The following is a 26,627-nucleotide window of genomic DNA, read 5'->3' as shown; positions in this document are numbered from 1 at the left end:
CTGACCATCAGCTTCTCTCTTCCCTGCCATTCACGATAGCCCCAAGCTAGGTTCTGCGCCCCCATCCAATCACCAGACAGGTCCCCGGGGTCCAGTCACATCGATCATCCTCAAACCCGAAAGGACTACCAGCAGTCCCTGCACACCGGCTGCCGTTTCCACTGACTTGTGACCTCATCTCGGCGCCCCACCCTGTCACCGCCGCTCCATGTTTAGGGCCCCTTACTGTACCTCCCCCACCCTCAAGTCCCATTTCATTTCTCTGAAGCCTCCTGTTTTTGATGGTCTCAAGCTCGGTGGTACTGCCTGCTCTGCCTTGCCTATGAGGCCCCTACAGCTGCCCCAACTTAGGGCTCATCGCCTGTCTGCAGCCCAAAGCTCTCAGCCAGACAAGCGTTTCCTGTACCACGCGCAGAAAGCCAAGTGGCCAACGACTGAAAACATTTTATTTTTACAAAACCAGCATATAGAGTAGGGGGAAGTGTCCAGGGATGTGCAAAAGGAGTAGGGAGATGGGAGCAGAGGCCTGGACTTACCTGGAACCACCTCCAGGTCGCTGCTGTTGGGCCAGGGTGGAGAGAGTGGACGCTGGGCAACACCTCACGCTGAGCAGTGGAGGAGGAGCCACCTGCTCCAGCGCTGGAGTCCACGGCCTTATTCACGCTGGGAGCCAGCAGGTGAACCTTCACCAACACCCCACCACCACTGGTAGGTGGCTCTCTGCAAAGACGCCCAGGAAGGAAGGAGGGAGGGAGGGAGGGATATATTTTTAGAGTAGATCATTGATACAGAGCTAAACCTGTGGGGCTCCTGAGCATAAAAACCTTCCTGTGATCCTCATTTCTTTGATTATAGAAAACAAGCTTCTTTCAGCCTCCTTGACCTCCTATAAGTTCCAACCAGCAGGTTCAAGCAGTTGTTAATTAGGGAAGGGAGGGGATGAGAGAGGACAGAATGAGAGTCTAGAGAAACAATAGTGTAGCCTAGGGCAAGGTCCTGGTTTCCCATTAAGGGAACTCTATCTTTGAGCTGTTTTGCAGATACTAAAGCTCCCACCAGGTGAGAGAAGTTAATGGTTTAGATGATACGCTGCCCACCAGCCATGGAGATACCAGACCAGCTGGAACCAGAAAGTTGACAATGCTAACTACCACTTACCTCACCACCAACCAGTTAGAAAAAAGTCCAGGAGCTGATCATGCCTTCTTTGAACCATTAATATAAAACTTCTCACTACCTCTCCATGTTGGGACACACAATTTTGAGGGCACTAGCCCGTTGTGGCCCCCTTTGCCCGGCAAAGCAACCAAGCTATTCTTTTCTGCTTCACCCAAAAACTCTATTTCCAAGATTTAATTCAGTGTCGGATACTGAAGCCAAAATCAGCTTCAATCATTAAAGAGCAGTCAGTTCAGTTCAGTCGCACAGTCGTGTCCAACTCTTTGTGACCCCATGGGCTGCAGTACCCCAGGCTTCCCTGTCCATCACCAACTCCCAGAGCTTACTCAAACTCATGTCCATTGAGTCGGTGATGCCATCCAACCATCTCATCCTTTGTCAGATTCGTTCTAAAAAGTCATGTGCTCTCCATGAGATTTCTCTTATAATTTTCCCTGAAAACAGAATATTAAAGTTTAGTAATTGGACAGATGGAACAGTGATTCCCTCAGTTCTTAGAATGTTTATCACAATGCTTCCATGCTAATATACACTGTTTCCTCTTCCAGTGGAAGCAGGCTATTGTAAATCCACAGGTAAGTGGGATGCATAAGGAATAGTTGGACTTCCACACACATTGTGCTACGAGTGCAGTTTTGTTTACAGACTGTATAAATAGAGAATCTCAGCTGCATCATTCGAACTAAATGCTAAAGACTTTTTCTAACCCACTTCCTCCATTCAGGCGAGTATTAGAGTCACCCTAAATCAAGTGTCACACTTCATCTGTTTTTTTCTTAAAAATCAGTTTTCACACATACAAAAATTCCCAGCAATTCACTGGGATTTATGCTCAAGTGCTATTTCCCAGGTGTTTCCGTTTTTAAACAATTGAGGTTGGTCTCAACTGAAAAAAGGAAAGAAAGAAATGCATACAGGAAATGGCAGACAAAATGTTCAAAGAAATGAGTGTCTTATACAAGTATTCACATATACACACATGTATTAGGTAGGAAAATTTCATATTTATTGAATACAGAATTTTTATCTTCTTTATATGATAGTGTCATTTAAATTATTCTTTTAGCCTAATATCATAAGAGACATTCCAGTTCCCAAAGCTTTGACATCTGTGCTCTTTGCAAACCTTTGCCCAATGTTTTTATTAACTCAATTTAATGGAACCTTTTCTATGGTGACCTTAAGAATTTAATAACTCCTCAATGCAAGGACAATACCACCTGCAGGCTCCACTGGGATTAAACCGTGGTAGTTCAATATGTCTCCTGGAACACACTGAAGACAGAAAGGAGTGGGGGAAGCAGCCACACAAATCAGTCACTTCCCTCTAACCAACAAGTACTGCTACTATTCATGATGGTCAGTCCCAGACACATGTAGAAAATGTCTCCGGTTGCTAAGGCAATACGCAGCTCACTTGCAGCTCTTAACTAATATTAATCTAACTTTGATCATGTCAGATAGGCTAGGATCTTCAATTACAAAGTGTCTCTCTTCCTGACAGACACTGTGCATATCTTATAGATACGATCAATATGTTATTAGTCAACAACCTGACTCTAGCCCATGAATTAATCCCTTTCTGTCAACCTGGCAGTTTCTAGTCTTTTGTAACCTCATCTTCTCAGTATGGATGGGACCCAGCTTAATCCAATTAAGATAAAATTAAACTTTTTTTCTTGTGGTAGTCTCCGTCTATGTTAATTCAAATCTCTGAGGACAGCTGCTCCAAGCAAATAATTTTATGCTTGACCTTTTATGTGCAACATTAAAGTAGCTTTTAGATGTATGCACAGGACATCAATAAGCTGTCTCTATTTTCACCCTCTCTTAACATCCTAGTAGTGCTGGAAAAAAATTCAACTGAACACTGAGGATTGCTAAATGACAGTGATATATTTATTTGGGTTGAAAAAAGGACTCTGTCACTTTAGCTTTGTGTTTAGTATACACAGGACCTTTGTCTTTTTGAAAAGTAAATTAATAATAAGTGGTGATAGTACTATGGGCAATACTGTGGTTTGAAGAGCAAAAATGTAATATGCAAAACCAATCATTTATATTCCTGGTCCTTATGTGACACTATCTGCTAAGAAATAAAGCACTGATTGGAAATATTAGCTTTTTCTAAATTGAGGCATTAACATTAGGCATTCTATCATTTGACCAATGCAAAGATTATTAGGATAGCGTCACAAGCTTTATTCTTAAGAACCTAGAAAGCTCAGCTTTGAACCTCAGTGACTATCATGTTCAAATCCTCAAAGGTGATGCTGTGAAAGTGCTGCACTCGATATGCCAGCAAGTTTGGAAAACTCAGCAGTGGCCACAGGACTGGAAAAGCTCAGTCTTCGTTCCAATCCCAAAGAAAGGCAATGTCAAAGAATGCTCAAACTACCACACAATTGCACTCATCTCACATGCTAGTAAAGTAATGCTCAAAATTCTCCAAGCCAGGCTTCAGCAATACGTGAACCGTGAACTTCCAGATGTTCAAGCTGGTTTTAGAAAAGGCAGAGGAACCAGAGATCAAATTGCCAATATCCGCTGGATCATCGAAAATGCAAGCGAGTTCCAGAAAAATATCTATTTCTGCTTTATTGACTATGCCAAAGCCTTTGACTGTGTGGATCACAATAAACTATGGAAAATTCTGAAAGAGATGGGAATACCAGACCATCTGACCTGTCTCTTGAGAAACCTGTATGCAGGTCAGGAAGCAACAGTTAGAACTAGACATGGAACAACAGACTGGTTCCAAATAGGAAAAGGAGTACATCAAGGCTGTATATTGTCACCCTGCTTATTTAACTTATATGCAGAGTACATAATGAGAAACGCTGGGCTGGAAGAAACACAAGCTGGAATCAAGATTGCTGGGAGGAATATCAATAACCTCAGATATGCGGATGACACCACCCTTATGGCAGAAAGTGAAGAAGAACTAAAGAGCCTCTTGATGAAGGTGAAAGAGGAGAGTGAAAAAGTTGGCTTAAAGCTCAACGTTCAGAAAACTAAGATCATGGCATCTGGTCCCATCACTTCATGGGAAATAGATGGGGAAACAGTGGAAACAGTGTCAGACTTTATTTTTTGGGGCTCCAAAATCACTGCTGATGGTGATTGCAGCCATGAAATTAAAAGACGCTTACTCCTTGGAAGGAAGGTTATGGCGAACCTAGATAGCATATTTAAAAGCAGAGACATTACTTTGCCAACAAAAGTCTGTCTAGTCAAGGCTATGGTTTTTCCAGTGGTCATGTATGGATGTGAGAGTTGGACGGTGAAGAAAGCTGAGCGCCGAAGAATTGATGCTTTTGAACTGTGGTGTTGGAGAAGACTCTTGAGTGTCCCTTGGACTGCAAGGAGATCCAATCAATCCATCCTAAAGGAGATCAATCCTGGGTGTTCATTGGAAGGTCTGATGTTGAAGCTGAAACTCCAATACTTTGGGCACCTCATGTGAAGGGTTGACTCATTGGAAAAGACCCTAATGCTTGGTAGGATTGGGGGCGGGAGGAGAAGGGGACGACAGAGGATGAGATGGTTGGATGGCATCACCGACTTGATGGACATGGGTTTGGGTGGACTCCGGGAGTTGGTGATGGACAGGGAGGCCTAGCGTGCTGCAATTCATGGGGTCGCAAAGAGTCGGACACGACTGAGCGACTGAACTGAACTGACAATCATGTTTTAAAGACTGCAGATCTAGTAATCCCCAGGCCAACCTTTGAAAGGATTTTGTCTCCTGGGCAAAATTGTTTCCATTTAATATCCCTTCCTTTCTCTTCTAGTGCACCCTACTCTCAACCCTTAGCTGACTTTGGTCAGCTCTTTTAAGGCATTTAGGGAAATCTTGCTTTCTTCTCCAAATAAAACCTGTTCTGAGGGAAAGATAAATGACAAGTCATTTCCACTTCTGTGTGAGTTTAAAAAAATACATTGCCTCCTCCAGCTCTGTGAAAATAAGAGTCTTTCACCCTGCTACTGAGAAGTGAAATATTGATAAGTAAGCAATGAAAATAGTTTTACTTCAACAAACTCTGGATATTAGTTTTTGTTCACAAGTGATTATTGCATAGGAAGCAAAGATTCTAAAAATTGAAAATGGTCAGTGAAGACTAATTAAATAGTAATCCATTTTGCAGTTTCTATCACCTGAAAAATCCATGTATATATATATATATATATATACACACCAGTTCAGTTCAGTCGCTCAGTTGTGTCCAACTCTTTGCGATATATATATATTAACATATATAACCTGTATGTTTAGTAGAAAGTGTTTTGATAAGATAGCAAGTATCTATATACTTTGGCTATCTACATTTTTATAAATGACATTTGCTGTGTTTATTCTGCTTGAAATTCTTTGGGATGCTCAAATATTAAACATTTTCTCATCAGTTCTGGATTATTCTGTCATTTCCCCTGTAAACAGAGAATTCCTCCATCCTCTAGCTTTTTTCTTCAAAAATTTCATATGTGTTGAGGATTTAAAATTTTCCAAGTCCCTTAGTTTATTTTTCACTTTTCTCTATCTTCTTTTTGCCTCTAGACACTCTACATGTTCTTCTACTATGTGCAGAGGATCTCTGCAAGGAAATGCATCCTGTGCTGGGGCTCAGAGGCCCTAGGTTCAGCCTTTGTGGGGGTCAGAGGGTAGAGTTATACTCAGGGAAGCGGGTCCAGGCCACCTGCTGCCCTCCCAGCTTCCCCATACGTGGACACTTTTTCATGGCATTTTATTTCTCATATTTCTCTTTAAAACAACTACTTTATTTCTTCAAACACAGTAAACATACTTATTTAATGTCTTATGTCCAATAAACTGCAATATCTTAATTTTGTGTGTATTTGCTGCCTTCTATTTCTGCTGGCTGACTCTCATGGTTTTTTGCTTCCTTGTGTGCTTTGTGATTTTAGAGCTCATGGGACTGTGAGATTTACATTTTGATTGCTGTAGAAAGGAATGAATCTTTAATAAAGAATTATTTCTGTTCCTCCAGAAGTAAATTTGTGTTTCACCAGGTTTCAACCATAAATTCAAATGAGAGTCATAAAGTTATGAATCACCAGCGAAGACTTTCCCCCTTCCTCCATGGGCCAGTTAAGACACATTTTTTGTTCCTCCATTATGTATGTCCAGTGTACTTCTACTTCATATTTAAGAAGAGAATGTAACATGTAGGTTCCAGCTAAATGTAAATTGTTTCCTATTAGATTCCCCACAAGTCTGCCTGGCCCAAGACTTAACCTCCTGTCCCTTAATTCCCATAGTTCTCAAAAATCACAACTCCTACTATAAGTATAGAATTGATCTCAGCCAATCTGTAGCAAACTCAAGTTTACTTCCAGGAATGCCTGGAGCCTTGGTGTGTCTCTTGGTCAAAACTTGACTAATTTGTACTGAATAAGGATTAGTGGAGTCTTGTGCTAGGATTTGAGACAAACCAGAAGGCAAGTTGGACCAGCTTATCAGGGGTGTTTATAGAAAAATGAACAGATTGATTGTTTGCAGTTCATTTCTGTTCTCTTGCATTCCACTATTAAGCACAGTAATACAGGGGAGTTTTTGCTACACTAACAGAGGAATATAAAAAGGCCTCCTCCTTCAATGAGATAAAGATGCCCCTAAGACCAAGGGGACGACAGAGGATGAGATGGTTGGATGGCATCACTAATTCAATGGACATGAGTTTGAGTAAATTCCTGGAGTTGGCAATGGACAGGGAGGCCTGGTGTGCTGCAGTCCATGGGATCACAAAGAGTAGGACATGACTGAGTGACTGAACTGAAGTGAAGTGAAGACCTAGGTACAGTCTCTCTCCCCATCATGTAGTGATTAACAATCTGATGACAAACTGTGAATTGTGTAACTAATAAGGGACTCTGGGAGCTGTATATATAAGTCTTGGACCTGTCTGATGTTTGCCTGTGCTTTTCTTTCTCCTGCTGTACCGTATATTTTACCTTAGTGAGTATATAGCCCATGGAGTATTATGAGTCCTTTCAATCACCTGACCCTGTGTAATTGCTGCTCAACCATTTGGCAGTACCTCAGGCCAAAGCCTTCAGAACATTCTCGCCTCCTGCTCGAGTACCAGGATTCCTGCTCTCTTTGTTTTTATCCTCCTAGAATTTCATATTTTCTTACCAGATCAGCTTTCCATTTTGAAATATTTTAAAAATATTTTATTGAGCAGTTTTAGTTGCTTTCAGTGAGAAGGTCATTTAGGATGTCTGATATGTCATCGAAATGACCGAAATGTAAGTCAGTGAAAATTAATATAGAGAGAAACTGTAACTAAAGCAGACACCACCTAGTGTTTCCTCATCAGAATGTTAAGAATTGCTTTTACTGAAATAAGTGCCAAATGCTCATTTTGCATACCACTATTAGCATCACTACTGTATACACATGCACACATGCACACACACACAACTACTTAGCATTAGGTATGTGTGTATGCAATTTATGTATATAATAAATTAATAATTTTAAATGTTGGGGAATTTACAATGTTTCCAAAATATTTTTCAACTTCGTTGATGTAGCAGAATAATCCATTATTAGTATGCCAACATCTGCTGGATCATCAAAAAAGCAAGAGAATTCCAGAAAAACATCTATTTCTGCTTTATTGACTACGCCAAAGCCTTTGACTGTGTGGATCACAATAAACTGTGGAAAATTCTAAAAGAGATGGGAATACCAGACCATCTGACCTGCCTCTTGAGAAACCTGTATGCAGGTCAGGAAGCAACAGTTAGAACTGGACATGGAAAAACAGACTGGTTCCAAATAGGAAAAGGAGTATGTCAAGGCTGTATATTTCCACCATGCTTATGTAACTTCTCTGCAGAGTACATCATGAGAAACACTGGGCTGGAGGAAGCAGAAGCTGGAATCAAGATTGCTGGGGGAAATATCAATAACCTCAGATATGCAGATGACACCACCCTTATGGCAGAAAGTGAAGAGGAAATAAAAAGCCTCTTGGTGAAAGAGGAAAGTGAAAAAGTTGGCTTAAAGCTCAACATTCAGAAAACTAAGATCATGGCATCTGGTCCCATCACTACATGGCAAATAGATGGGGAAACAGTGGAAACAGTGTCAGACTTTATTTTTTTGGACTCCAAAATCACTGCAGACGGTGATTGCAGCCATGAAATTAAAAGACGCTTACTCCTTGGAAGGAAAGTTATGACCAACCTAGATAGCATATTAAAAAGCAGAGACATTACTTTGCCAACAAAGGTCCGTCTAGTCAAGGCTATGGTTTTTCCAGTAGTCATGTATGGATGTGAGAGTTGGACTATAAAAGAAAGCTGAGCACTGAAGAATTGATGCTTTTGAACTGTGGTGTTGGAGAATACTCTTGAGAGTCCCTTGGACTGCAAGGAGATCCAACCAGTCCATCCTAAAGGAGATCAGTCCTGGGTGTTCATTGGAAGGACTGATGTTGAAGCTGAAACTCCAGTACTTTGGCCACCTCATGCGAAGGGTTGATTCATTGGAAAAGACCCTGATGCTGGGAAGGATTGGGGGCAGGAGGAGAAGGGGATAACAGAGGATGAGATGGCTGGATGGCATCACCGACTTGATGGACACTAGTTTGGCTAAACTCCGGGAGTTGTTGATAGACAGGGAGGCCTGGCGTGCTGCAATTCATGGGATCGCAAAGAGTCGGACACAACTGAGTGACTGAACTGAACTGAACTGAACTGAGTATGCTTTACTTTAACCTAAATATTATCCCATAGAAAATGACAACTTACCATGAAAGAGACTAAACCTTGTGCATAATTTTCATCCTAATATGAATGAATGAATATATCATCTTTTTATTGATTACAGTTTGTAATGAGAAAGGAACTGGGAAATGACGGATTCATTGGTAATCTGGAAGAAGTCTTATGGGAACAGAGATATATGCTAATTCAGAAAAGGAGAAATAAGAAGAATCTAGGGAATGAAAGGCAAAGTTGATCACATGCGCTTAGTTCTGGGCCAATGTCTCCTGAGAACCCATGAAGAAGTGTTGTAGTTTCACCTCAAATGCTTCAGTTGGCTAGGTTGTATCTATTTGGCAAAGTAAAGGAAAGAGGTACCTCATTGCTTTATGTGTCTATCCACTTGGCATCCTTTTAATTGGCACCTTCCCCCTGTCTGAGTGGTGGGTGGCAGAGCCTCAGTGAGTGTTCTGCAGCTGAGCAGCTATGTTGAGTCAGCCTCCTTCAGAAAGATTCTAAGCTTCATTTTTGAGCTTCGGAGATTTTAGTTGGTTTCATTTGTAGAAAATCTACAAATAAACCTTTCACCTGAAAAAAGATGAAAGACATTTCACATAGAGAAATCATCCAGGGACCCAAACAAGGAGACAGCTGGAGATAGACTATTAAAAAATCTGTTCTGCTAGTTCTGATAACTTAAAAGAAGGATAAAAATGTCTGTATAGAGCTGAGAGGTGGAAATAAGGCACACAGTTTAGTGCCTTCTTTCCATTAGGTTTTTGTCCTTCTAGTTAGCTGAAGAGGTTATTTTCTTCTGTAAGAAACACACTGCTGTGATTTTTTTTTTAAGTGAATAATAATGTTTCAAGAGCAATAGTCAATCCTTAATTGAATGTCTGGTAAAATACTAGATCTGTCAAAATATTTTTTAGGGTTCAGATGAAACTAGACAACATTTTAATTTAAAATAGAAAACAATTAACACCCTTGTTTCCAGTTAAAAGTTTAATGCTGAAATGAGAATGAAAGTTATCTATCAGTGGATATTTACAAGTGACAGTTACTTTACACTATTTTTATAACCTCAGTAAACAAATGTCAATATTTATAACAATAATAGCAGCTCTCCTACCCTCATTTTTGGGAGGTGGGTAGTAGAAGGCTTAGGAACATAAGACGATCATAATTTTATGTTCAGATTTGTTCCCATTTCCCCATAACAGTCTATAAAGTACACACTCTCTGGAGCCAAAGTATTCACATTATCTGCCTACTAGCTCTTCAATGACAACCAAAGTATTTAAACTTTATAAGCCTCATATTCTGTATCTGTGAAATTGAGAATTCACAGAGTTCTTGTACTAATACATAGTTGAATATATGAGTTTGTGTAAAATAACTACAGTGATTAAGCAAAGTTAATCCTAGATATTAGTACTGCTGCTGCTACTAAGTTGCTTCAGTCGTGTCCGACTCTTAGCGACCCCATGGACTGCAGCCTACCAGGCTCCTCCGTCTATGGGATTTTCCAGGCAAGAGTACTGGAGTGGGTTGCCATTGCCTTCTCCCAAATATTAATACTAAGTATTAGCAATAATTATTACTAAAAATTGGAAAGCTCTTTATTAACTTTGTGATCATTTGATAAAAAAGATCAGGAAGAACATAAAAAATTTGGTTTTATAAACATATACCTTTAGATAAAAGAAAATTTCATTTTCTGACCATGGGAAATTAAGGACAACCTCTGAAATTCCTGGGGAAAATAGGCAAAGTTCCTATTTTGTTTCCACAGGTAGTAAAAATATGTATTTTATTACTTACTCAGATTGAGATGCTGAGGAAAAATAATACTGTAACTGTAACTTGGGAAAGTAGTAGAACATGGTGACTATATTGTAAGGATTCAAATGCATAACAATAAAAATTCATAAGGTTATCACTACTTGTTTCTATTGTTAGACTTATTTTTTAAACCACACAGATCTAGAAAACATTTTTTTCTTATTTTAAAAGGTATCATAAATTATAGTTGTGCAATGTCTGTTACATACTAAATGCCCATTAAGTGACAAAGTTATCATTGTTTTTATTTTCATCCTTGTCATGATTACTATTAGTAGTACAAATTGTATTTGAAAACCCAGATCTTGTTTGTTTTTTGAAATAACACTTAAATAAGAAATCAAAATAATAAGAAGTAAAACACACAGTAATGTCCACCCACAGACTACTGACATTAAGCAACATTTTGTGCAGCCTTTTATTCCACAGATGAATAAGAATAGACATAAAACTCTTTTTCATAAAATAAGTATTGGGTACTTTTATTTTACTTTATTGTTAGTTTGTTTAAACAAACTTTGTGGAATGTTCCCAGAAATTCTGTTTTCAAATGTCATCCTCAAAAGTAAGAATAAATCTGTTTGTCAGTAAAGATTGTTCCCTCTCCTGTATGTTTATATTACCATACTTACTGTGAATACTCAGAAAGCCGTAGGCATATTGCTAGAAAATGTTGCAATACACAAGATAGTACACTCTTTCTGCATTAAACACAAAATTGAATACTTAAATTTAAAGAGAGGAGAAACTACAAATGATGTGTGAGCATATATCCATAAGTCTCTCCCTCCATCTTCCTACCTCCAAAAAATAATTTGATACTACATCAAGGGACTTCCCTGGTGGTCCAGTGGTAAGACTTTGTGCTCCCAATGCAGGGGGCCTGGGTTCAATCCCTGGTCAGGGAACTAGATCCCACATGCCACAACTAAGACCCAAGCAGCCAAATAAATTTAAAAAAAAAAAATTTTTTTAAAGAAATCACATCAAGCAGTGAGGAGCCAATTATTGCACAATATGTCTTAGCATTAATCACTCTCTTTATTGTATAACACTTGTTCAGATGACTTTAAAATGTGAACTTAAAAATTTTTAAAAACATACTTCCTCAAATGTATCAAGATGGATTTTAATGCCATTTCTGACCTACTAATATTTAAGTATAATTTTTATCATATATACTCATAAATTGTTAGTTTATCCAACTTGAAAATCTTACTATTAATTTGTCCATGTTTTCAACAATTCCATTCCTTTCAGAGTATGTACATTTGTTTCTACTCGTGCTGTAATAATAGGATTATATAAACTAAAAGGTTAGTTAGCACTTGGATACTTGAAAAGATGGCAGAGGAGCCCCTTACAAATGCCCTGCTCTATTTCCCTTGTATCAAGAAGCCACTGTGAACTCTAAGAGTAACACATTGTACAATCCTCCAGGTCATAAAATAATCTATATCTTCCATTTTATATGTAATGTGTCAAACCCTCACTTTGCAGCATTTTTAGCTGTCGTGGTAAATTTAACGGGAGAATAAATGAAAATCTGCACACTGAAAACTCTAGGACATTATGAGAGAAATTGAAGAAGGCACAAACAAATGGAAAGATATCCATGTTATGGATTGGAAGAATTAATATTTTTAAAATGACCATATTACCCAAAGCAAACTATAGATCCAAGATCATGTCTATCAATTCTAATGCTTTTTTTTTTCACAGTAAAAGGGGAAAAAATCCTAAAATTTGTATGGAACCAAAAAAGACCTCATCTAAAGCATTTTGGGAAAAAAGAATTAAGCTAGAAGTATCACACTTCTTGATTTCAAAGTATACTACAAAGTTATAGTATTCAAAACAATATGATATTGGCATAAAAACAGACATATATACAAACAGAACAGAATCAAGAGCCCAGAAATAAATCTATGCATATACAGTTAACTACTATTTGACAAAGAAGCCAAAAATAATCAGTGGAGTAAAGATAGTCTCTTCAATAAATGATGCTAGTAAAATTGGATATTCACACATAAAAAAATTAACTGGACTCCTATCTCATACCACTCATAAAAATTAACTATAAAGGAATTAAAGGCTGAAATGTAAGACCTGAAATCATAAAATTCCTATTAAAAAATGGGGGGAAGATTCATGACATTGGTCTTGGTGAAGAGTTCTTGGAAGTGACGCGAAGTATACAAGAAACAAAAGCAAAAACAAAAAAGTGGGACTACATCAAACTAATACACTTCTGCACAGGAAAAAAATCAATGAGATGAAAAGGTAACCTATGGAATGGGAAAAATACTTCAAACCATCTATCAGATAATATCGAAAATATATGAGGAACTCATACACTTCAATAACAAAGACTAAATAATCTGATTTAAAAATGGGCACAGAACCTGAATAAACATTGTTTCAAAAAAGACACACAAATGCCCAAAATGCACCAATATATGCTCAACATCACAAGTCACAGCAGGGAAATACAAATCAAAATCATAATGAGAACTACTGCACACTTGTTAAGATGGCTATTATCAAAGAGAAGAGGCAATAAATGAGGGCAATAATATGGTGGAAAGGGAACCTTGTGCATTGTTGGTAAGAATGTAAATTGATTCAGCTTCCATGGAAAACAGCACAGATGTTCCTCAAAAATAAAAAAATAGAGCTACAGTGGGATCCAGCAATACTACTTCTGGGAATATATCTGAAGGAAATGAAATTACTATCTTGAAAAGATATCTGCATACCCATGTTCATTGCAGTGTTATTCACAATAGCCAAGACGTGGAAACAACCTAAGCATCTGTTGATAGATAAATGGATAAAGAAATGTTTGTGCATAATTATAGATACATGTAATGTAATATTATGTAGCCATAAAAGAGGAAAATCCTGTCATTTGTGATGTGGATGAAACTTAAAGATACTACACTAAAAATGAAATAAGTCAGAGAAAAACAAGTACTGCATACTCTCACTTACATGTGAAAATTTTTTAAAAAATACAGAAACATAATAGATTGGTGGTTGCCTGGGGCTGGGCATAGGTAAGGGAAATGGGAAGTTGTTGGTCAAATGGTATAAACTTTCTGTTATAAGATGAATAAATTCCAAGGATCTAATGCACAACATGATGGCTGCAGTTTACAATGTTGTGTTGTATACATAAAATTTGTTAAGAGAACAAATCTCAGATATTCTCACTATACATAAAAGGTAACTATATGAGGTTACCTTTGATGTGACTGATGTGTTAACTAACCTTATTGTGATAATCACTTCAAAATATATAAGTATGTCAAATCATCCACACACTGTAAACTCATACAATGTTATTTTTTAAGTTTATCTCAATAAAGATGGAAAAAAAGGAAGTCAGTCTTCACAAAGAGAAATATATTAACTATGATTGAGGTCCTATATAACTAAAGCGCTAGCATTAAAAACTGATGATTAAAAATGGAATCACTGTCCAAATCTTCATTTGTAAGTATGCAACAAGGGTAACTAACATTAGATTACTCAGGTTTTAAATTGCTAAATATAGATTGAAGGTGTAATCACATTTTTATGAATTAGACAAATGAGAAGTTAATTTTAGAGTAGATGAACTTCAGTGGGCACTCAGACATCTAGAGTTCTCTCCAAGTACAAAGATACATGCCTATATAAGATTAATTTTGGATCCCCTGGAAATCTAATATCCTAATTGCTACGTTCGTGTCACTCAAGGCTTCACTGATGTTAACCTGGTGGGAGATACTATGAGAAATTTAAAATAAGCAGAACTTGAAATAAAAGGAATTAGCACAACCATTTCTTCTATTTCAAGTTCTGCTCATTTTTAATCTAAAATAGCAGGAATTCACACAACCATGGGCTCCTTGGTGGCTCAGATGGTAAAGAATCTGCCTGCAATGTGGGAGACCTGGGTTCAATCCCTGGGTCGGAAAGTCCCTTAGAGGAGGACATGGCAATTCACCCCAAAACTCTTGCCTGGAGAATCCTCATGGACAGAGGAGCTTGGCGGGCTACAGTCCATGGGGTCACAAAGAGTAGGACATGACTGAGCGACTAAGCACAGTACAAACAGGTGACTGAGATTCATGAACAGTGTTACATGAGTTAGAAGATAGAATATCAGTATCAGGCCCATAATGGTAAAAATCAGTATAAACTGTCAGGTTCTGACTTTTTCATGTTGAGCTAAGTTCACAATAGTAAATTGCAGGAGTTGTAGCAGATGAATATCAGAAGGGGTCAGCAAAGAGCTATCTTGGCTGGAGAAAGCATTCCATTTGAAAAGTGGAGAAGGAGGGAATTAATTTAATATGGATTAAGTTACATGGAAAATGCTATTCTAAACCAGTATCAAATCACACCCAAGGTGACCTCTAACCTTCTGCATGTTATTTTCTCCTGGTTTCCTCCCTGTCTCTATGAACATTTCTCCTCAGTTTTCTTCCCTGGGTCTTTCCCTGCCCCCCGCCACCCCCCCCACCCCCCGCTTTTCTTATTGTTTAGTTGCTAAGTCATGTCCAACTCTTTGGAGACCCCATGGACTGTAGCCTGCCAGGTTCCTCTGTCCTTGGGATTTCCTAGGCAAAGATATTGGAGTGGGTTGCTTTTCCTCCCCCAGGGGATTTTCCCAACCCAGGAATCAAACTCATGTCTCCTGCATTGGCATGTGACTTCTTTACCACTGAGCCCCCTGGGAAGACCAATGTAGGGATTACATTTGGTTAAATCTCATTGACAGGATTTCCAAGAGTGTGATTACAGAGATGGATCACTGGGATCAGTCACTTCCCTCCGTAGCTGAATCATCAGATTCCCACCATGCTTCTTTCACGTTGAGGATGCTCAGAAGACCCATCATCCATGTGCTCACATAAAGCATGTCCTCCCCTTCCTTCCCACCCCTCCAGACAATAAAAACTGCAAATTAGTTGTGATTTTCTGGCCTTTTCACTGGAAACCATAAGTCTGAGTTGGCTTATTCAATGTGAGGGTCACAATGAGAGAACGTGGAAATTTTTTTTTTTCTGTGTGCGCCCCTTAAATATTGGTTTTCCAGAGTTCTGGCCTTGGTCTGCCTTATTCCTACTTTTCATCTTCTCCATCTCTTTATTTCAATCTATATCCTTTCATCAACTCCCACAGTGATAATTATGAACAGTATGCCAACAGACCCTCTGTTAGCATATAAGGCAGCCTCAGCGCCAATGTGCCTTTTCTTGACAGATGGATTTCAAATAACTATCCCTATCTTTTCAACACAAAAAGGCTTCTTTCCCTCCAGATGCTACAATCCCATTCTTTAGGATTAAGAACGTCTTGATCAAACTAATGCCTGTTTTTATTATTTTTTCACCTAATCTCAGCCAAGCCACATGTTGCAAACCATAAAAACCAGTCTTACATATCAAGAATTCACAAACCTCCATCACTAACCGTTCTTTCAACACCTAGACTCCAATACTACCTTTCAATCAGACATTTCCAAGGAAAATACAGTTTCTTCTCTTTGCTATTTCCAGCGCACACTTTCTAGTCCTTATCTCGTATTTTTAGTATTTGAAAATGCTCACCTATTATTCCTCAAAATGTTCTATGTCAGCTTTAAGGAAGTATTCTGTCTAGCCCATTTCCTTTACTATTTTTCAGCTATGGGGTCTGTGTGTGTGTGTGTTGTGTGGTTTCAATATTGATTTGATGATAAATAAACATTGGTTTCCAGGAGGGAGTCAACTCTCAGTCTTGCTACTTTTCTCTCTGCATTCTTTACACAGATGCTGTCAAATCCATGGCTTTACAAGTTTTCTATATTTGAAGACTCCCCAGATTTGTACTTATATCCACAAATGTGATATCTTCCCTTAGAGATCACTTGGGCACCTAAAAATAAGCATAAGCAAAACAAAAATGTACATCTTCTCCCCTAACCATGATATTTCTTGGGCTGCACCCATAACTAATAGTAACAGAATCAAGTACCCATTTACACAAGCCTGAATATTGAAACTCATTCTTAATTCTTTCCTCTACCTTACCATCTGTTATCTCTCACAAAAAAGTCAATACCTTTCACTAATTTATCTTCTAAAATACAGATACCTTCTCCCAATCTTCTCTATTGCTGTCAGAATTATTGTCTCTTTCTTAGATTGCTACAATAAAACTTTTAAAAATCAGTTCTAGTATATTTTTGTCTAGTCCACCACAATCTTCTACAATGTAAGTGTGGTCAGTTCACTACTCTATGCATTTCCTTTTAGCTCTTGTACAAAATCTGCATAGAAATGTGTGATATTCTTAAAGTCTGTTATTTACTCTTCAACTATTGCTCTAGCTAGAACTCTAAGTTCTCTGTCTCCTATGTGCTCTCTCTAGCAGTAGTAATAAAATAGTTTTAATAAAAATAAAACCATAATAGCAGCAAATATTTACCAGGCATTTTCTATGTGCCAAATATTGCAATTTCCTAAATATAGGAAACTCTCTTGTCTCCTGTCTTTGTGCTGGATACACTTTCTTTCTAGAATGGCTTTGCATTCTGTTTATTAACCAATGCTTGTCATTCAAACCAGGCACCAACTCTCCCAAAATTAGGTGCCTCTTCTCTGTGCTCTCAAAGTATACGATTTACAATGTTTTAAAATCACAAAGATATACTAGCAAAATCATGATATGCAATTCAAAATAGTTCCAAAAGTTTTAAAAAATGTTTTTGTTTTTGAACACACTGAATGCACGCTGTAGCTCATGTATGAGGGCTGGAGAGAAAGTGTGGGTCTGGACGGAAGGGCAGGGAGAGATTGGGCTAGGGTGTACTGAGGAAGGGGAGACTCAGAGGAAGTCACAATCAGGGTCAAAGCACGGATACCCTAACCACTTTTCCTGGAAGAAGGCGGATCGAGAGAGAAGTCGGTAGTTCTATAGGCCAGCAAAGGAGTCTTGGAATGAGAAACACCTGGGTGCCAGGGGCCCTTTGCCCCAAACTGGGAGTCGGGCTCACATTATCTATCAAACCAGCCCCAATTCGATGCCTCAGTTAGAGTCACAGTGCAACAGTGTCTCCCCCAGGGGATCCAGCCAGGTGTGTTGATTCAGGCTCTGTCACAAGTGCTATGCAGGAGCAGAATCTCCCAAAGGTCAGAAACAGGGAACTTTGAATGCCTGGGCAGGAAGTCGAATACTTTCCAGAAGTCCAAAAGCCCAGGGCAGCAACACGGGCTTCTGGAGTGGCCCCTAGGTTAAAGATTTAATGGGAAACCATCCGTTTACCAAACAATGCAGCCAAAGCATTTTATACACAACATTGTATCATTTCTGTAGTAGGAAATGGCAACCCACTCCAGGATTCTCGCCTGGAAAATTCCATTGACAGAGGAGCCTGGTGGGCTACAGTCTACGGGGTCCCAAGAGTTGGACATGACTGAGTAACTTCCATTTTACATCATTTATATTTGGCACATAAACTTAAAGGCTTCTAAATTAACTGAGACTTAAATATCTAGATAATTAATGAGAAACTGAGGTTTTTTATTTTAGAGACTTGGTCTTAATTATATTCATGGTTGTTTTAGCAATCAGCAATAAATTCTACACTTAACATTTTCAGTTCAGTTCAGTTGCTCCGTCATGTTTGCAATCCCATGGAGCAGCATGCCAGGCCTCCCTGTCCATCAACAACACCCAGAGTCTACTCAAACTCATGTCCATCGAGTCAGTGATGCCATCCAACCAACTCATCTTCTGTCATCCCCTGCTCCTCCTGCCTTCAATCTTCCTCAGCATCAGGGTCTTTTCCAATGACTCATTTCTTAGCATCAGGTGGCCAAAGTATTGGAGTTTCAGCTTCAGCATCAGTCCACACAATGAATATTGGGGACTGATTTCCTTTAGGATGGACGGGTCGGATCTCCTTGCAGTCCAAGGGACTCTTAAGAGTCTTCTCCAACACCACAGTTCAAAAGCATCAATTCTTCGGTGCTCAGCTTTCTTTATATTCCAACTCTCACATCCATACATGACTACTGGAAAAACCATAGCTTTGACTAGACAGACTTATGTTGGCAAAGGAATGTCTCTACTTTTTAATATACTGTCTAGGTTGGTCGTAGCTTTTCTTCCAACGAGATTTCCCTGGTGGCTCAGACGGTAAAGCATTTGTCTACAATGCGGGAGAGCTGCATTCAATTCCTGGGTTGGGAAGATTCCCTGGAGAAGGAAATGGCAACCCACTCCAGTACTCTTGCCTAGAAAATCCCATGGACGGTGGAGCAGGCTACTGTCCATGGGGTCGCAAAGAGTCGGGCACGACTTCACTTTCACTTTCACTTTTCTTCCAAGGAGCATGTGTCTTTTAATATCATGGCTGCAGTCACCATCTGCAGTGATTTTGGAGCCTCCAAAAATAAAGTTTCTCACTGTTTCCATTGTTTCCCCAACTATTTGCCATGCAGTGATGGGACTGTATGCCATGATCATAGTTTTCTGAATGTTGAGTTTTAAGCCAACTATTTCACTCTCCTCTTTCACTTTCATCAAGAGGCTCTTTAGTTCTTCGCTTTCTGCCATAAGGGTGGTGTCATCTGCATATCTGAGGTTATTGATATTTCTCCCGGCAATCTTGAATCCAGCTTGTGCTTTATCCAGCCCGGCATTTCGCATGATGTACTCTGCATATAAGTTAAACAAGCAGGGTGACAATATACAGCCTTGAAGTACTCCTTTTCCTATTTTGAACCAGTCTGTTGTTCCATGTCCAGTTCTAACTGTTGCTTCCTGACCTGCATACAGATTTCTCAGGAGGCAGGTCAGGTGGTCTGGTATTCTCATCTCTTGAAGAATTTTCCACAGTTTGTTGTGATCCAAATAGTCAACAGCTTTGGCGTAGTCAATATAGCAGAAATAGATGTTTTTCTGGAACACTCTTGCTTTTTTGATGATCCAGCGGATGTTGGCAATTTGATCTCTGGTTCCTCTGCCCTTTCTAAATCCAGCTTGAACATCTGAAATTTCACTGTTCATATTCTGTTGAAGCCTGGCTTGGAGAATTTTGAGCATTACTTTGCTAGTGCATAAGATGTGTGCAATTGTGCTGTAGTTTGAACATTCTTTGACACTTAACATTTTGATAAAATTAAATATGTATTCACTCTATTATCTTTGGGGATGTTATTGACATCTTGCAACCAGGTATTATTGGAATCAAGATATCAGTTTTGAGTCTATAGTTGTCCTGACAACATTTGTTCACTAATGATTTTTAAAATGAAATATAAATCCTAGCTTTTTCTGTAGTCAGCTCCATTTTAAATGTCAAATTATATTTAGAACAATATGCCTAACTCTCAAGTATGTAATTCAGATATCATTCTAGAATCAATACCATAAGCAGATTTTCTCAACTTCATATGGAGAAATGATATGACACCTCAAGATCTTGTCTTGAAATTTCTCTAACATTGAAGTGAAGTGTTAGTTGTTCAGTCGAGTCTGACTCTGAAATCCCATGAACTGTAGCCTGCCAGGCTCCTCTGTCCATGGGATTTCCCAGGCAACACTACTGGAGTGGGTAGCCATTCCCTTCTCCAGGAGATCTTACTGACCCAGGGATGAACACAGGCTTCCTGCCTTAGAGGCAGATGCTTTGCAGTCTGAGCTACCAGGGATGCCCTCTAACATTGAAACATGCAACAATCAAAGCAAAAGACAGAAGTTATTAATCATTTTCCTTTTGAGCGGGAAGGTCTGAAAACAGAAGAGTCTCTAAGTTTTCTCCATATGCTTTAAACCTTTAACACTATGTAACCCAATTTCAAGCAGGTTCAAGCTACTCTGGAATATGGTTTCAACAGCTGATTTTCTTTTGTGGAAAAGTAATCTAAGTATCTGACTATAGTAGGACAAAATATATCAACATTCATCCAAAGGAACTAAACAGAAACCCATTCTCTATTCCATCAATAGTATTTAATTTCCATCCAGTTTATATACCTTTTCCATTGCTTATTTCTGACATATTTTTATTTGCCTGATTTTTCTACCATGTTTCAGTTCAACTTCCAGATATTATCCTTAACCTCCAGTCATACTGTGTTGTGTCAAATTTATAAGAGATCTTTTACTCATAATCCAGAAATTAAAGGAATTCACTTTCAAATCACACAAAAGCATCAAATTTGTTAACAAAATTCATTAGGAATGTATCTGCTTTCCTTTTAAAAAGACAATATTGAAAAAATTTTAAATCACATTAGAAATGAATAGATTATATCCATTTATTCCATTAGCCAGAACTAATGAATAACTTGCCCTCAGGGAAGCTGAGGCTAAATTTTACTGAGGATTGTTTGTTTTGTTTTTGTTCTAATGCTCCATTGGTCACAGAGCAAAACCAAATTGTGTGACCTGTTGAATCAGTTACGCACTATCAGTCTACACATTTCTATAAAAGAAAGTTCTAATGCCTCCAGAGGAGTTTTAGGAGTTTAAAGAACACAAAATAAATCACTAATATAACATGTCATTCCTATCTTGGTCAAGAGCTGGTAAACTCTTTGGTAGCACAAAGCTACCACAGATTAGCTGCAAGTTATCAATATTGTACACACTCCTCTTTTCCTGGACATTGGAGGTCGAATTGCACTTCAGGTTTTTTTATGTGTAAGTGCCAGAGTACTGAGTAGGGTAAAGGAAAAGACTCCTCTTTGATAGGAACATTTTATCTTACTGACAGATGAAGGGCATTATAAAGGTTTAATCAAATAATTTGTGAACATGCATACACAATGGTACAGGGGAAATAAATATTCTCTACAGTGACACGAGTGTCCCGGTCACTTATTTTCTAATATATTAGAGACTATATAGAAGGATCTAATATGGCATAGACAGAAAATTTCACAGAATCAACCAGTTTCAATATCATGCTCCCTGAATCCGGTGACTTACTAATTGGATTCTTAAGCCACTAAATGTTGAAGCAGATGTCATCCAATTTGAAACTATGGAAAGAAGCATATCTAATAAAATTAATCTTAATATTCAAATACCCTTCTGGATTACAGATCAACCTGATTATTCCTAGGTGAGCTATTAAACTTGAGTCCAGGACCTACCTCCTGCTGTCTCCCCAAGAATCTGTCTGAGCAGCTGACAACCTGCTTCTACAGATCAGAATGCTAACAACACTGCATATGAGCAGAAATAATACTATCTTAACTCACAATTCATTTCAGTATGTAAGCTGATAGTCTAACTCATACTTTAACTCCTTCTTGTGAAAAGGTAAAAACATGAAATTAACTTGGAATTATATGTATTTGCACATTTCAAGTATATGTATTTTTTGAAAAACACAGAAAACAAATTTAGAAGACTAATGCACAAGTCCCATAAACAAAGTAAACTAGAAAGGATATTGCGTGGTAGGAACATTAAGTCATTCATGTGTTTTAGAGCATAGTTTTATATACATGAAAAAAGCATCTATTTTCCTTCTACTGTTCTTTAGTCTAAAATGTGTTGGGACAACTTATTGTTTTAGAGCTGGAATGATTTCTCTATGAAGTAATATATATTTCTGCATTTGAATTCAAATAAAGTATTTTATGACAGCTACAAGCTGTCAAAATTAATCGTGGTAATGATAGAAAAAAAATATTGATGGCAGATGTTCATATGAAATAATTTTTGGTACTAGTATCTTGAAGAATATTAAACAAAATGCAATGTTACAATAAAATTTTCCAGTATGTACTGAATTTCACAAAATAAAGAATTTTATATAGCTTCTTTTCTGTATTTTGTATGTTTTTCGTTTGGAATTTTTATAAGATCATACATCTCCTTAACCAAGTAAAATTTTTGCCACATGCCCCTTAATTTTATCATCATAGCCCTCCTCACTATGCCTTTTCCTGTCCATCAGGGAATAGCCCATGGTTTCCTATGAGCCACTAAAATGGGACTTTTGTTAGCAGGATACAATTGCTTCAGAAATAAAATCACTTTATGAGGTAAGAAGCATGTAAAAATCTGTTCGTATCTCAGTGTGGAGAGAGATTGTAATGAATAAAAACATCAGTAAAGGAGGGAATTCTTCATGCATTACCAAAGGTCCTACTTTTCCTGTTTTCCTACAAGTCAAATTACTGAAACTTGTGAGTTAGAATGTTAATTGCTTTAAGAAAACTGAAAACTCTTCCTACACTTTCAAAGCTATATTTATTCAGGTCATATAATTGACTTAATGATAAAGTTATATCCTGGTAATGTAGATGCTGGAAAGTATGTGATCTTGATTGATATTTGTGTTCTAAATTCTTTCAGAAAAATGCGTCCCCTAAACTTTTCTGCCCTTAGATTGTCTATGATAATTTTAGTCCCTGCTGATGTTCACAGCGGTTTAATGATGGTGATGAGAGATTTATTTTTTAAACTCCTTTTGACACATGAGGATGCAAAGTGAAAGAGGAAGAATGTTAACTTGTTCCACATGGGACACAAGGCTGAAAGGTTCAAACTGTATTGATATGCATGAAGCAAAACAACCAACTCCTATTTTTGAAATACTGAACATAAGAATGTTCCACTTTACATTTCAGAGAGATTATTGGCTAAGTGATTAATTTACTAAAATGCATTCAGACTGTAGAACGATGGCCAGGAGAAGGTTGATTTAAGAAAATACTTATTGATGCTTTAACATAGGCCAATGTTGCTGAAAAATCCAGCTCCTTAGATGGATATAATTTCCAGATGTCTTCTCTTGAAGGGATTTGTAAAACTAGGGAGCTACAAAATAGGCTTTTCTTTCTCTTTGAGGATTAATTTGATAAGACTTTTTAAAACTGTAGATGTTTATAGTTTAATGCTCAGATATATTTTTTAAATTTTTGTTTACTTTAGTCCCACTGCCACCCCAATGTCTAAACTCTCTTCTCCCTCATATTTCAGATCTCACAGAAACTACATCTATCAAACCAAATTCCTTCTGAAACGCATCTCCTGCCTTAATTCCAGTTATTTTGGATTCCTGGACTTCATTTGTTCATCATATGATTGTCTTCTCTTCCTGAGTGTAAACTCATCTATCCTTCTTGCTTCTTTATTCCCTGACCAGCCATCTGTATAGTGACACACTGTATCTGTGCTCCTCTAGTAACTGACTGTGCATTTAAATTCCTATTTTATTTATTCATTCTATCCCCAGATTATAAATTTCTTGATAACAAAATGATCATGCATCATTGTACTGGGATTTCCTCAGGAATTAACATAATGCCTGGCATGTAGGATGTGCTCACAAAATGATTAGCTGGTTAATAAAGTTCATCTACCTATCTGCTTACACAAATCTCACCTGTCCTACAAGAAATGTATAACCACCATTGCCAAGAAAAACCTTCATACATCATTGCCTCCTTTAACTCATTCAACTCCTGAATAGATTAGCATATCAACACAGAAAGTGATACTATTATAAATACTAACATTAACAAAACTATCCTAAAAGAGACAATAGTAATACAACTTTGGGCATTTATTGATTGCTTAACAAGTATTATACAGTGTGTTAAGTGTGAAAAATATGTGACCTGTCCAAAAAAATACAGCTTGGGCTGAGGTACATAAGAGAGTGAATACAAGGCCTGTTTGAACTGAAAATCCATTATAGTTTTTGAATACTTTAATGTATAGGCCTTATAAAGCATTTCATATTTGAACAATATAAATATTTCAATAAATATCATTTATTATTTTGTTGTCAACTTTATCTTTCATTGCTGTCCAGTTGGTTTATTTATGCGAAACTTTGGTCTTCCCTGGTGGCTCAGATGGTAAAGCATCTGCCTACAATGCGAGAGACCCGGGTTCAATCTCTTGGTTGAGAAGATCTCCTGGAGAAGGAAATGGCAACCCACTCCAGTATTCTTGCCTGGAAAATCCCATGGACGGAGAAGCCTGGTAGGCTACAGTCCATGGGGTCGCAAAGAGTCAGACATGACTAAGTGACTTCACTTTCACTTTCTTTCCATGAGGCCAAGCACATACTTTCTCACATAACTGTATCTAAGTTAGAAGTGATAGCTTAATACTTATAAAATACCAATGGAATTGAACTGCCCCCAAACAAAACAAAGCCATAGACATCAGTACAGGTGAAAAAGATATGGATGCTGTATAGTGTTAAATGCTAAATACTTGTTATATTATTTTAAGATCATTATGAGCCTCAGTTATCTAAATGCAAGTTTAGACTGAGTTTCTAAGTAGATATAAAATAATGAATATTCTGTAATGTAAGTCTCTGCAATAGTTTTAAAAGTTGAACTTTGTGTCTGAAAAATATGTCTTTCAACTATTTGAGGTTTAAATTCCATTATATTTCTTGCCTGAAACATCAAAGCTACATGTTCTAAAAGTTATTTATAGAACCATCCCATTTATAAAATAAGGAAAATAATGTTCCTTCATTGACAGTAAGACTATGGCAAGTGTAAATATATTCATTTCAGTTTAAATCTGTGTTTCCGTCATTTTTCCAGTGCCTAGAAGTCTAAGCATTCTCCTAATCACATTGTAGAAATTGTAGTCTTTTTCTTTTTCCCTTGACATGGTTTTTCAATTATATTAACTCTTTAATCTCTGATTTAATTTTAAAAGTTAGGGAAAAATAAATATTTCTAGTACATGTAAGTTAAAGTTAATGGGTCAAAAATTAAAACTATAAACATAAACACAAAAGTTCACCAAAATTTCTGGATCTATAAGTTCCCTTCCCTTTGGGATCAAATCAAAGATATCAACAATACCAATATATCAGACCATCCACTTAGTATTCAGTTCAGTTCAGTTCAGTCACTCAGTCGTGTCTGCCTCTTTGTGACCCCTTGGACTGCAGCATGCCAGACCTCCCTGCCCATCACCAACTCCCAGAGTTTACTCAAACTCATGTCCATTGAGTCGGTGATGCCATCCAACCATCTCATTCTCCGTCCTCCCCTTCTTCTCCTGCCTTCAATCTTTCTCAGCATCAGGGTCTTTTCAAATGAGTCAGTTCTTCACATCAGGTGGCCAAAGTATTGGGAGTTTCAATTTATCAGTATACCTCTCACCTCGCTATAACTGCAAACATCACTGCAACATTATCACAAGAATAACACAGTCTTCCCTGGGTCACTCACATGGAGAATCTATTCTCTATACTTTAATGGCACAGAATAGAAAATGATCATAAAAAGTAGTGTCTATATTTTGGAAACTTCTTTAAAATGGATTTTCCATTTCTTTAAGTGTTGGTTCCTGCTTGCCTGTATGCTCAGTTGCTTCAGTTGTGTCCAACTCTTCTGCAACTCAATGGACTATAGTCAGCCAGGCTCCTCTGTCCATGAGTTCTCCAGGCATGAGTGGGTTCCCATGCCTTCCTCCGGGGTATCTTCCTGACCCAGGGATACAACCAGCATCCCTTATGGGCAGATGGGTTCTTTACCACTAGTGCCACCTAGGGAGCCCAAGTGTTTCACTTTCTTTTAAAAACTTCAGTATTTGTGGGAAGACATGATTAACACAACAAGAAGGTCAGAATTGTCGATAAATATGGTACCCATTACAGTGCCTCCCTTAGGAAAATCCTGAATAAAATTGAAATCAGCCAGCATGCTGCATATACTTGCTCCTTCTGTGGGAAATCCATGATGAAGAGACAAGCTGTGGGCATCTGGCATTGTGATTCCTTCATGAAAATGGCAGCTTGTGGTGCCTGGACCTACAACACTGTTTCTGCTGTCATAGTATAGTCTGCCATCAAAAGACTGAAGAAATTGAAGGACCAGTAG

At 38.0% G+C, this 26,627-nt stretch overlaps 1 non-coding gene and 1 pseudogene across 1 annotated transcript; both read left to right on the top strand.

The window, feature by feature from the left end:
* The first annotated feature begins 512 nt into the window (after positions 1 to 512).
* Positions 513 to 26,627, top strand: LOC145505261 (large ribosomal subunit protein eL43 pseudogene; annotated as a pseudogene).
* On the top strand, positions 11,598 to 11,669 carry TRNAG-CCC (transfer RNA glycine (anticodon CCC)). The gene has a single exon. It is a non-coding gene; the product is annotated as a tRNA-Gly (tRNA).

This window comes from Giraffa tippelskirchi, chromosome 5 (genome assembly GCF_054371585.1).
Source record: "Giraffa tippelskirchi isolate mGirTip1 chromosome 5, T2T-mGirTip1v1.2.pri, whole genome shotgun sequence".
In the NCBI taxonomy this organism is placed as follows: domain Eukaryota; kingdom Metazoa; phylum Chordata; class Mammalia; order Artiodactyla; family Giraffidae; genus Giraffa; species Giraffa tippelskirchi.
This window is presented reverse-complemented; position numbering and strand designations above follow the sequence as displayed.